The sequence below is a fragment of the Cibotium barometz genome, chromosome 47 (genome assembly GCF_041138505.1).
Source record: "Cibotium barometz isolate CiBa-2024 chromosome 47, ASM4113850v1, whole genome shotgun sequence".
Classification (NCBI taxonomy): Eukaryota; Viridiplantae; Streptophyta; class Polypodiopsida; order Cyatheales; family Cibotiaceae; genus Cibotium; species Cibotium barometz.
The window spans coordinates 14250776-14262699 of record NC_141092.1 but is presented as its reverse complement, the minus strand read 5'-3'; the positions used below and the strand labels follow the sequence as shown (position 1 = coordinate 14262699).

Sequence of the window (11924 nt, the reverse complement as noted above, 5' to 3'; positions counted from 1 at the left end):
AGCTAGCTCCACTTCTTTGCCTTCTCCTCAAGCTATCTCGTCACCATGAGGTTGCCTCTCTTTATACAAGGACACTCACTCCTATCTACTCTCACACTCATAAACACAAGTATAAGAGGAACATGTACCAAGAATGAAACTCTCTCTCCTCTCAACTTTCTCTCTTACACCATAGACACAAGAGAGCAAAGAGATATGATTAGACTCAATTGGCACAAAGGGTGATTGTGTCTTGCATTATGATAATGTTGTTATTTATACAACTAGCCCTTATCCACACTTGGGCGTCCAAACTTAAAGAAAGATGAACTAAATGATTTGGGCACCCAAAACTTAAAGAAAGATGAACTAAATGATTACAAGATACAACTGGCCCTTATTCACGCTTGGGCACCCAAAATTTAAAGAAAGATGAACTAAATGATTACAAGATACATAGATTTGTGGCATTGCTAGCCATTCTTATAATTACAACATTTATAATATGGTTTTATGACATTTATTAGGCTATCTCTCTTATGTAACGCAGAGATGCTCAAAATGGGGTTAACAGTGATGTAGATTTGGTATATGTCAACACAGAGCAATTGGTTGTTCTGACATCTTCATGAAGGCACTTGGTATAGAGAAGCTCTATAGGTTTACGAGCTTGCTTGGAGTGCCATGTGTAGAGTTAAGCTTGAGAGAGAGTGTTGAGATATCAAGCTCAACCAGTGTTGCAGACATTGAAATGACCCGCTTGGGTGATAACTTCCGCACTTATGCCACTAGCATGTTTGATGAGATTATGGTTGATATGCCACCAGTGTGGATGACAGTCTATGTGATAAACATATTTGGATTATTAGAGCATGGTATAGTTATAACGGTAGCTCATATAATCAGGTTCACAACACTATGGACCCACCATTATATGTAGAGTATGGTATAGTTATAGCGCTAGCTCATATAGCCAGGTTCACACTATGGACCCACCATTATATGTTATAATAGGAGAGTAATTTCCCTTATAGCTTATCTCTTTAGTTAGTGCTTGTAGAGAAGAATAGAAGATAGAAGAAAATTCAACCATCCATCTCTCTTGTGTCTTGCTCTCTCTTGTTTGTGTGTTTGCTTGCAAGGAAATCAAGCTCCCTCTTACTCTCTCGTGTGTGCGTTTTCTTGCAAGGAACTTAAGCTCTCCTTCTCTCCCACATTCTCTTTGATTCTCCAAACATGTTTGATGGTTTATTGCCTGTGCCAATTTCTATTGATTCTCAACAAATTTTACCTATTGATCCTTGTTTGTTTGCAAAGAGGGAAATCGCAAAGAATTGATGCACCAACTTTAGACCGGCTGGAAGATACAGTAAATGATGAAAGTTTGACAATCAATAAATCTAGGATTATTCCTAGATGGGTTAGAAGCACCTTGCAGGATAGTAAATTGTCTGCTCCTTTTCAAAGTATAACCAAATCCAGTACTCAAACCACTTCTTCAGCATATATTATTGAGCTTGCATTTCTTAGTTCTCTACATGATGTAGATGAACCCAAGTCTTTTGCTCAAGAAGATCCAAATTGGATAAAAACCATGCAAGATAAAATTCATTCATAAAGGGATTGATTTATGATGAAAATGTTTCACACACTTCCTATATGATCACTATCTGATTTGTTATTGCTTTGGCAGCTCATCCCATGGATGGAAAGTGCACCAACTGGATATCAAAACAACATTCTTGAATGGTGACTGGCATGAAGAATTTTATGAGTCAACCAGTTGGTTATGCCTAACCTGGTCAAGAACAAAAGATATGCAAGCTTAATAAAGCTTTATATGGTTTTAAACAAGGTCCCAAAGCTTGGTACTAGAAGATTCATGCCTATTTGACTAGACAGAGATTTCAAAATAGTCCTACGAACAAGAAGGATTTTCTTGTTATCATTCTCTATGTAGATGACATATTTCAAAATAGTCCTACAGGCTAAGCTTGCCTCAAATTTTGAAATTTCAGATCTTGGTCTTTTGCACTACTATTTATACAACTTATATAGAAAGATGATAATATAGTCGTTTTATAAGCAGTCAAAGTACATTAAGGCACTGACTCAAGAGGTTCAATATGGAAAGCTATAAAATTATTTCTACACCAATGGAGCCTATTGTAAAACTTAGTCTGTAGAATGCCAATGAGCCATTTGACATAACTACTTACGATCAAGTTGTTGGATGCATGATCTATTTTTGTAACTCACGGCCAAACATTCAGTATGGTGTGTCACAACTTTCAAAATTCATGCATTGCAAGCATTGGCAGGTAGTTAAATGTATCTTCAAATACTTGCAAGGCACTCAAGATCTTGGATTATTTTATGCCATGGGGGTGATTTAGAATTGTAAGCTTTCAATGATTTTGATTAGGTAAGTGATTATGATACATGACAGTCCACATTTGGAAACTCTTTCTTTCTTCGCAATTCGTGCGTATCTTGGCTAAGCAAGAAACAACCAATTGTGGCAACCTCATCCTGTGAAGTTGAATACATGGCAGCATTCACTATGATAGTTGAATGTGAATGGTTAAGAATATTGATGAAGGATCTTTATGTCTTTTCAGATATCCTACTTCTATTCTCACTGATAGACAAAGCGCAATGGCAGTTTGCAGTTGCTAAGAATCTTGTCATGCTAGGACTAAAAACATTGAAGTGCATTACCGCTATGTTAGATATAAACTCCGTGTTGCAGGGGAGATCAATCTGATCTATTGTAGTAAACATAATAATGTGATAGATCTTTTCATTAAAGCCTTATCACATGAAAAGATTAAGGCCTTTGGCAAAGCCTTAGGCCTCTTTCCTTTCATAGACTGATATGTAATCTCTATAAACCTCAAATGTGCTCTGATGGTGTGACCAAACTTTTCAAGTTTGTACATGTGGAGCCCACCTCACTCTTGCAAAGTTTGGTCCATCAAAGCTCATTTGGTTGCAATATGCAAGCCAAAGGCCCAATTTTGAGGGGGCTCTCTAAAACCATAATGTATTAAAAACCAAGCATCTGGCATGCACATTGTAACCAAATGTGCTCAAATGATGAGGTCAAATTTTCTCAAACTTGACATATGAGCTCCTTGGGGCCTATATAAGAGATGCTCCACATGAAGTTTTGTCCAAATCAGATCTCTATAAGGGCCCCAGCCAAAGATAGGCATGTGGGGCCTTGAATCTACAGAGTTAGGGTCCACATGATGCTAAGCTTCTATTCGGGACATTTCAGGGCTCTGCTCAAGCCCAAACTTTGTATGGGGCTTTGTAGGCCCCAAGGAGCTCGCACATCAAGTTTGGCTTCATTCTCGAAAAAATAAGTTGCACGAAAAAAAACCATAAATTTACCTACTCATCCTCATCCTACTCTTTCTCTAGTGTGACACCCTAAGGTCGTGCTGCCAGGAATGGACCTACCTTCATGTATCCCCTCCATTGGTATTGGTGCTGTAGTTAAGGCCTGAATAGATCCTCTTCTAGCCTCTCAAACTCCACATTCAAGAACTCTTACTTGAAAGCATCAGTTGTAATGGATTCCAAAACTTAGACAATTGTTGTTATGTTAACCAAGTTGATACCATTGTAAAATGGCTAATTATCCTGCATGTCAAAGTTAATGAAATAGGTGCTTATATCTGGAACAAGCAGGCAATACAACACATCCTCCCTCATGCCCAAGAGCTCTAAGACATCCTATAAGGGTGAGATTGTGAGGACTGATTTATGCCTATAAGTGTTGTGTACTCTACTCAACCTCTACCTGAGGGTCTAGAGCCTTCTCTTCTAGCTCTTAATCTAGGTATGTCAAAGCAAGCATGGGATGTCAGTGGTAGAGCCATTATTGTCGAGCTCCATTGGATGTCAATGGTGGGGTCATTATTGTCAGGCTCCACCTAAATATCTGCACTTGAATGCCTGAGAATGGATGTAGATTCAAAATATAAATATCCCATTCAATCAAACCAGTTGTTGTGAAATGCTCTTCATAGGAGGTAGGGATGGAGTTTGTGAGAAGGTGTATGGAGACCTCGGTGGAGACATGCACCATAGCTCTTTTTTATGACAAGTTTCTTGTGACTATCTCTACTCTCATGGAGTAAAGAAAGTTGATAGGAATCACTTAGGAACCCAACTAGATGTAGAGTTAGGAATGGAGAAGGTATGAATGCTCTTCCTAGGAGGTAGGGATGGAATTTGTGAGCAGGTGTGCAGAGACATGCACTGAGGCTCTTTTTATGACTTTCTTGTGACTACCTTCGCTCCTCATGGAGTAAAGAAAGTCGATAGGAACCCAACTAGATGTAGAGTCACAGATGAAGAAGGTAATTTCATCATATCCTTATTAAAATGTGGCCAAGACTAAGTTATCATTGGAATAACAAGGACTCAAGCTATATGGTCTTACAGAACCTAGGGTAGATCTTGTGAGTTGTCTAAGCAAGATAACAAGGACTCAAGATCTATGGTCTTCTAGAACCTAGGGTAGATCTGCTCTAGGTGATCCATTCCTCAAAATCCATATGAACATCCAGTAGTGCAAGGCAGATGGTGAATGTTACAATGACTCCACAATCTCCAGGATGTGGGAAGTAATATATTACAGGTTACAAGTTCTCGCACTAGTCCTAACCTTCTTGCCATCTACCTTCTTATAGGTTACAAGTTCTTGCACTAGTCCTAACCTTCTTGCCATCTACCTTGAAATAGAAGTTTATAGGAGGAACATTTAACATTACCAAAATCTCTTGCCTAAGATAGGCAAGAGGCAAATCACTCTCAACACTGGTTGTAATTATGTTGGGACCTTCCCAAAGAATAGTCACATCCACCACAATAGAATGTGTGGATGTGTGGGATCCTACATATCTTGTTCCAAGCTAAGCTAATCACCTCGTTAAAGAGACTCCATCTTCTGTACCTAAAACACATACATAATGTTTGTTGAGTAATGAAGTATCTGTTCATTAAGATAACTTAACATTATACTAATCATGCTTTTTGTAGTCACATTCATTTGCCACTTGAAGAACATCTTTCTTTGAAACTCTGCACTTAATACTATCAACGTTCATGAGAACAATAGAAGAAATTTACAACATGGAGAAAGGAAGAGATGAAAAGAAGAGGAAAGATTTGAGGTCTAAAGCTCTAATGTAGTGTAGTAGAGCTTTGAAACATTTTGGAATTCTTAAAAAAAGGCCCGTCTAATTGGGCTCATTCTAAACTGGTGTAAAATCACTTGTTTTTTTAGCACTGGTATATGTAGTGGTATACATGTTGGTATAAGCATTAGTATATACCAAAGCATGTGAAGCATTATAAAGCAGCATTTTTTAAAATTTTGCTTCCCAACCCAACAAGCTAGCTATCTTGAATGGTTTTTTTTGTTTTTTTTACATGAGTACCACAAGATTATACTATCATTCTAATTATTTTCTAACGAAGGCAAAAAACATGGCATCAACATTTCACAACTAGCAATACGGTATATCCTAACCTAGCTAGTTTGGTAATTTGGGTAGATAAGCACCCCAAACCTTATTTTGATAATTTTCTAACCAAGGCAGAAAGCATGGCATCTGCATTCCACAACTAGAAAGCATGGCATCTACATTCCACAACTAGAAAGCATGGCATCTACAATCCACAGCTATACGGTAGCCTAGCTAGATGGTAATTTAGATAGATGAGCATCCCAAAGGTCTTAGGGGATTCAAAAACATACTACTGCACACTAATAGTGGGCTTTATATGCATTATTCTTGTGGTGTTCTTAGCTAGATGGTATAGAGTAGCCTAGCTAGATGGTAATTTAGATAGATAAGCATCCAAGAGCTCTTAGAGGATTCAAAAACATACTACTTGCACACTAATAGCTATCCTTTAAGGGCTTTATGTGGTGTTCTTCTTTTGAGAGAACACAAAGAGGGAACTTATGAGTTGGTGCTTTCACACTAGTAACGTGCTAGAGCGGCACCTTATGAGTTGGTAAGTTGGTGCTTTCACACTAGCCGAGGCCCAAGTGGCCCAAAAGTTACGTAAAGCCCCCAACCGCCACCTTTAGGGACACATATTGAAAAGATTGAAAGGTACCAAATCTCCTCTAATTATTCCAAGGTTTTTTTTATAAAAAAAGGCGAGGCTGATTTTTCCCCTATTTTCTTATTTATATTTTCAAGTGATTTTCCCCCTATTTTCTTATTTATATTTTCAAGTGATTTCCCCCCCTATTTTCTTATTCATCTTTTCCCCTTGCTAAGGAGCCCCTTCTCTCTCCCTTTTTTCTGGTCTCTGGCCTAGGGGATGATACCTTGAGTAAATACTTGGCTACCCCATAGCTTGTGTACTAGGGCACCTCCATGTGCTTCAATAATTAACATGTAGAAGACAAAAGCTAGTGTAAATGTCTCAAAAGTAGCTTGCCTTGAGTAAGGTAGAAGATTTTACTTCTAATATTTGGAGTGTATTAGCTAATAGAGCAACAAATTAGAGGACTCTAATTGTAGTATTTAGTAATAGAGCAACAATTAGAGGACTCTAATTGTAGTATTTAGTGGGTATTTAGTCATAGCATTTAGGGGATATTTAGTAATAACATGGAGCTGATAGAGCAACAAACTAGAGGACTTTACTTGTAATTAACATGTAGCTTATAGAGCAACAAATTAGAGGACTCCATTTCTAATATTAAGGGGGTAATTAGCAACATGGAGCTAATACAGCAACGAATTAGGGGCAAACTCTTGCTAGCATGGGGCTAATGGAGCCACAAAATTAGGGGCAAACTCTTGCTAAGATGGAGCTAATAGAGCCACAAATCAGGGGAAAACTCTTGCTAAAATGCTCATTAATAGTGATTAGGTAGGCATGTTTATTAAGTGAAATTAATGATTAATGGATTTAAGGCAATTTGGACAAGGAGTAAGTAGAGAGATAAAGTGTGGTGTTGAATAAGGCATCTTGTAAAGAGAATAAAGTTGTGGGACTGAAGTTTTGGCCATTGCCATCACTTGAGGGTACATAAAGGAGAAAGAGCCTGGTAGAAATGATGGTGTACCATATGATGGTGGGTGAAACTTTAGGTTGGATTATCACTAATCTTTTCTATTATTATCCTTAATCTTTGCCAATATAATTCATAACCTTGCATTAGGTTGAAAAGTGGATTAGGATTAGTTATGATAGTTTTGTTAATTTGTGAGAATATTTATATAGCTTAATATATAACTTGATCAAATGCTCTTTTGTGGTTATTTTCTTGCTCATTTTTGCAACTCTCCATATCATATGATATTTTCCCCTTTAAGGATTGAATGTTAACAAGAAAATTACTTCAATTTTACAAATTTTATCATTGGCTTAGCAAATATATATTGAAAAAATCAGAAAAGACAAGTCTTTCTCTAACTGTGGTTCCTGTTTGGGACTGCATGCATGAAAAAGGAGGCTTTATTCAACATGTTATGTGTGAGTGTATGTGTGTGTATGTGTGTGTGTGTGTGTGTGTGTGTGTGTAATTCTCATGGTTCCACCCGCTTCGGGTGACTATGACTGTACAGTTTACTATTTAATATAAACAGTGAGTGTGTATGTGTATGTGTATGTGTGTTGTATGTGTGTTATGTGTGTTGTGTGTGTGTGTGTGTGTGTGTGTGTGTTTTCTGATGTACCATGGGTGAGCCAAGCTTCCCAGGTTCTTGCACTACTAGCCCAATAGTGTAAAGCAAGCACATTATTGTGTGTATGTGGGCTGGTGCTCCAAGAGATTCCAAGTCTCAACTTAAAGCACCCACTTTGGATTATTCTTCCAACTCAAGAATTCTGCACACAATCCCTTGAACTTGACATTAACCCCTGCATTTTACTGATCCATGCTTGTTGGCCTTACCCTTACCTCAAATTTAATCTCTACACATCATGCTTGGCCTACAACTGAGATTTCTAACCCCTCTCACTTCATATTCCTAGTCCAAATTAATCCATTACTCTCCTAATCTATTTCAATTCTCTGAGTTTTAGTTACAAATTCCCCATTTAATCCATGCTTGGCCTGCCTTTTGGCACTCCCAGTAGCTCTCCCACATCACATTCTACCCATATCCTAGCCATATCCTAGCCATTGTTTTCTCAAAACTAGGACTATCCAATTGATCAAAGAATCATGCATCAGACTAAAGTATTGCCTTGTGTGCTCCTATTCATTTGGTTGTTGGGCAGCTGCAACAGGCTGCCATCAGTGGCAAGCCAGATGCTGGGCAGCTATCAGCTGCTGCTAGACAATGCAGGCATTGCATCCATGCACACCGCAGTGACTCGCTTCAACACAGTCATCATGCTGGACAGGACCAACATAGGGCCCTCCCAGATCAATCTGCCCAATGGGCTCTGCAGAGACAACTCCCAAGACCTCACCCTCAAGCATGACTGCACCGCCCACTCCGTCATGTTCACGCCCGGCCCCAACACCGTCCGCCCACTCTTCATCTTCACAGACACATGGTGCTCCTCTGGCCAGTTCTTACCAGATGGCACAATGCTGCAAACAGGGGGTGATTTTGAAGGCAAATCCAAGATCAGGAGGCTCTCCCCATGCCCATCAACTGGAACATGTGATTGGGTTGAGGACCCAAATGTGGCCCTCAAGGATCCCAGATGGTATGCAACCAATCAGATCCTGCCAGATGGCAGGATGATCATCGTGGGCGGCCGGTCTGTTTTCACATATGAGTTCTTCCCAAGGGCTACTGGGCAAGGAAGCTTCTTCCTCAAGCTGCTCAGTGATACAAACAACTTTGAGAATGACAATTACTACCCCTTTGTGCATTTGCTGCCAGATGGAAACCTCTACATTTTTGCCAATAGGGACTCCATCTTGCTTGATTACAAGACTAACACAGTGTTGAGAAGCTACCCAACCATACCAGGCAACCCAAGAAACTACCCCTCTGCAGGCAGCTCAGTCCTCCTCCCTCTACATGGGACCACCAACTATAAATCTGCTGAAGTGATGATCTGTGGAGGAGCCCAACTGGGTGCTTTCAGAAACCCTAGCCAGCAATTCGGCTGCTCTGATACATGCGGCAGAATGGTGGTCACCTCTGCAACCCCATCATGGGTCATGGAAACCATGCCCATGAGAAGGTGCATGGGTGACATGATCCTCCTACCATCTAGAGATATATTGATCATCAATGGTGCTCAAAATGGGTGTCAAGGATGGGGTGCGGCCTCTAATCCCGCGCTGAATCCGGTCGTATATCGCCCGAGATCCGCGCCCGAGGCTCGGTTCGTCCTGCAACCTGCTAGCAAAATCCCCAGGATGTATCATTCAACTGCAAACTTGCTACCTGATGGCAGGGTATTGATTGCAGGGAGCAATCCATATCAGTTCTACACACTGACAGGGCCATTACCCACGGAGCTAAGGGTAGAGGCATGGTCACCATATTATTTGAATGCACCCTATGAGGCAAAGAAGCCAAGGATAAGGTCTTCTCCAGCCAGGCTAAGCTATGGCATGGTGTTTAATGTGACATTCTCATGCCAGAGGCCCCCTGCATCAGTGGACATGAACTTAGTGAGTGCATATTTTAGCACACATTCTTACTCGCAAGGGCAGAGGCTAGTGAGGATGAGGATCCTCTCTCGCATGGGGTTGGGCAATAACCTGTATGTGGTGACTGTGGTGGCACCCCCTAACGCCAACATAGCACCCCCCTCCTACTACATGATGTTCCCTGTGGCATCTCGTGTTGCAGGTGTGGCCACTTGGGTGCAAGTAGTCTCACCTTAATTTGGCTCTCAAAATGAACTTGTAATGTAAGATTAAGTCCTTAATCCATAGCTAATGAGATTAAGTCCTTAATCCATAGCTAATGTGCCTCTCAACACCAACTTTAAGATTAGGTCCCCCTGTCGCCGCCGTCAACAGCCAGCAGGTTTTGAACCCAACACCTCATGCACGAGACTTCAACACCTTACCGCTAGGTTAGTAGGTTTTGAACCCAACACCTCATGCACGAGACTTCAACACCTTACCGCTAGGCTATGTCTCCATTGGCATGAAAAGCACACACGCACACGAGCACAATGATCCCAAAAGAAAAAAAGATTAGATCCCCTTGTTCCTTCGATTTTGGATTGGATGTTTGCTCCCATCATCATCATCATGTAATTTTAGATTAAGTCCCCTTGTTCCTTCAATTTTGGATGGGATGTTTGCTCTCATGTAATGTAAGATTAAGTCCCCTTGTTCCTTCATGTCTGGTTAGGATGTTTGCTCCCATCATCATCATGTGTATTTCTTTTTCTTTTTTTTAAAAAGCATTTTTTATTTGTTAATCGACAATAGAGCGAGCATGGCTCTAACATTGGAATTACTTTTTTATGAATATATAATATTTTACAATACTCACTTTTAAAACTATATTTTTCATGTAATATAAAATAAATACTATATTTAATATTGATATAATTATGATATATTAAATATTTAATATAAAATAAATGTTTAATATTGATATAATTATGATATATTTTCCAATTTTGGATGGGATGTTTGCTCCCATCATCATCATGTAATGTAAGATTAAGTCCCCCTCTTCCTTCATGTTTGGTTGGGATGTTTGCTCCCACCACCATCATGTTTGCTCCTAGCATCATCATGCGTATTTTGTTTTTTTCAGGATTCTATTTTTTATTTGTTAATCCACAATAGCACGTCTACTTGGTGTAGCAAGCATGGTTCAAACTATAACAAGGTTCTCGCTTGTTAATATGTAGTTAGTCCTTTTTATTAAAATACTCACTTTTAAAGTATGTAATATATAATACATATTACATTAGATATTAATATAGATATGATACTTTTTTTAATACAATTTTAATATTCTCTATATAATTGTTTTAAATCTTTGATTTATATATTTATAAGTATGTAATTTCATAAAGATATCATATGTATGTATTATGAGTGTAGAATATCTAACACTGGAATTATTTTATTATAAATATATAATATTTAATAATACTCACTTTTAAAACGATATTTTTCATGTAATATACAATAAATATTATATTTAATATTGATATAAATGATATATTTCTATAAAATGTAAATTTTATAGATGTTATAATTATTATAAATATTTGTTATACTTTATGGTATATCTTTTGTGTGTGTGTGTGTGTGTGTGTAAATTTTTTTTATGTGTATGTTATTGTGAATATAGAATATTTAGCAATGTTTTTATTTTATTTTGAGTTTTGAAAAAGTGAGATAAGGAATAGACAAAATTGAGACTAGACTTTGTTATAATTGTTTTGAGTCATTAAAAAGTCAAAGTATTGCAATCCTCCTCCTTAAGCAAGCTCGATCGGTCCATCACTACTCATTCTTGGTCTTTTGTTGCTCTAAGAATGGAAATCCTCGCTACATGCTAGAGTGGATCATTATCACATAACAATCACCCCATCACTACTCATTCTTCGTCTTTTATTGCTCTAAGAATGGAAACCTTCATTGCCACATGCTAGAGCTAATCATTTTACACGGCCAGCCGCTTCTCTATACAGTTCATTAGTCATCATGATTATGGGAAATTCTTATAGTCATCATGATTGTGGGCTTACTCCCTAGTTTCTACTAGCATACATCCTCTATCTTAGCAGTTTCATGATTGTGGGCTTACTCCCTAGTTTCTACTAGCGTACATCCTCTATCTTAGCAGTTTCATATCATCCATCAAAGCTTCCTTCATATAGGAGCACATGGGTGTGGGGTTTCCATCTATTGTATCACTTTAGGAATCACTTTAGTAATATAGTATTCTTCTCTATCTTTGTTATTATGCAAGTTAAGTTTTAAAGTTTGTGTTATGAAAATTCCTACTTCT

The 11924-nt window shown here is 38.6% G+C and overlaps 1 pseudogene across 1 annotated transcript; it reads left to right on the top strand.

Moving 5' to 3' along the window:
* The first annotated feature begins 7765 nt into the window (after positions 1–7765).
* On the top strand, positions 7766–10364 carry LOC147611390 (aldehyde oxidase GLOX pseudogene; annotated as a pseudogene). The gene has a single exon (XR_015263799.1). The product of XR_015263799.1 is annotated as an aldehyde oxidase GLOX pseudogene (transcript).
* Positions 10365–11924: the final 1560 nt, after the last annotated feature.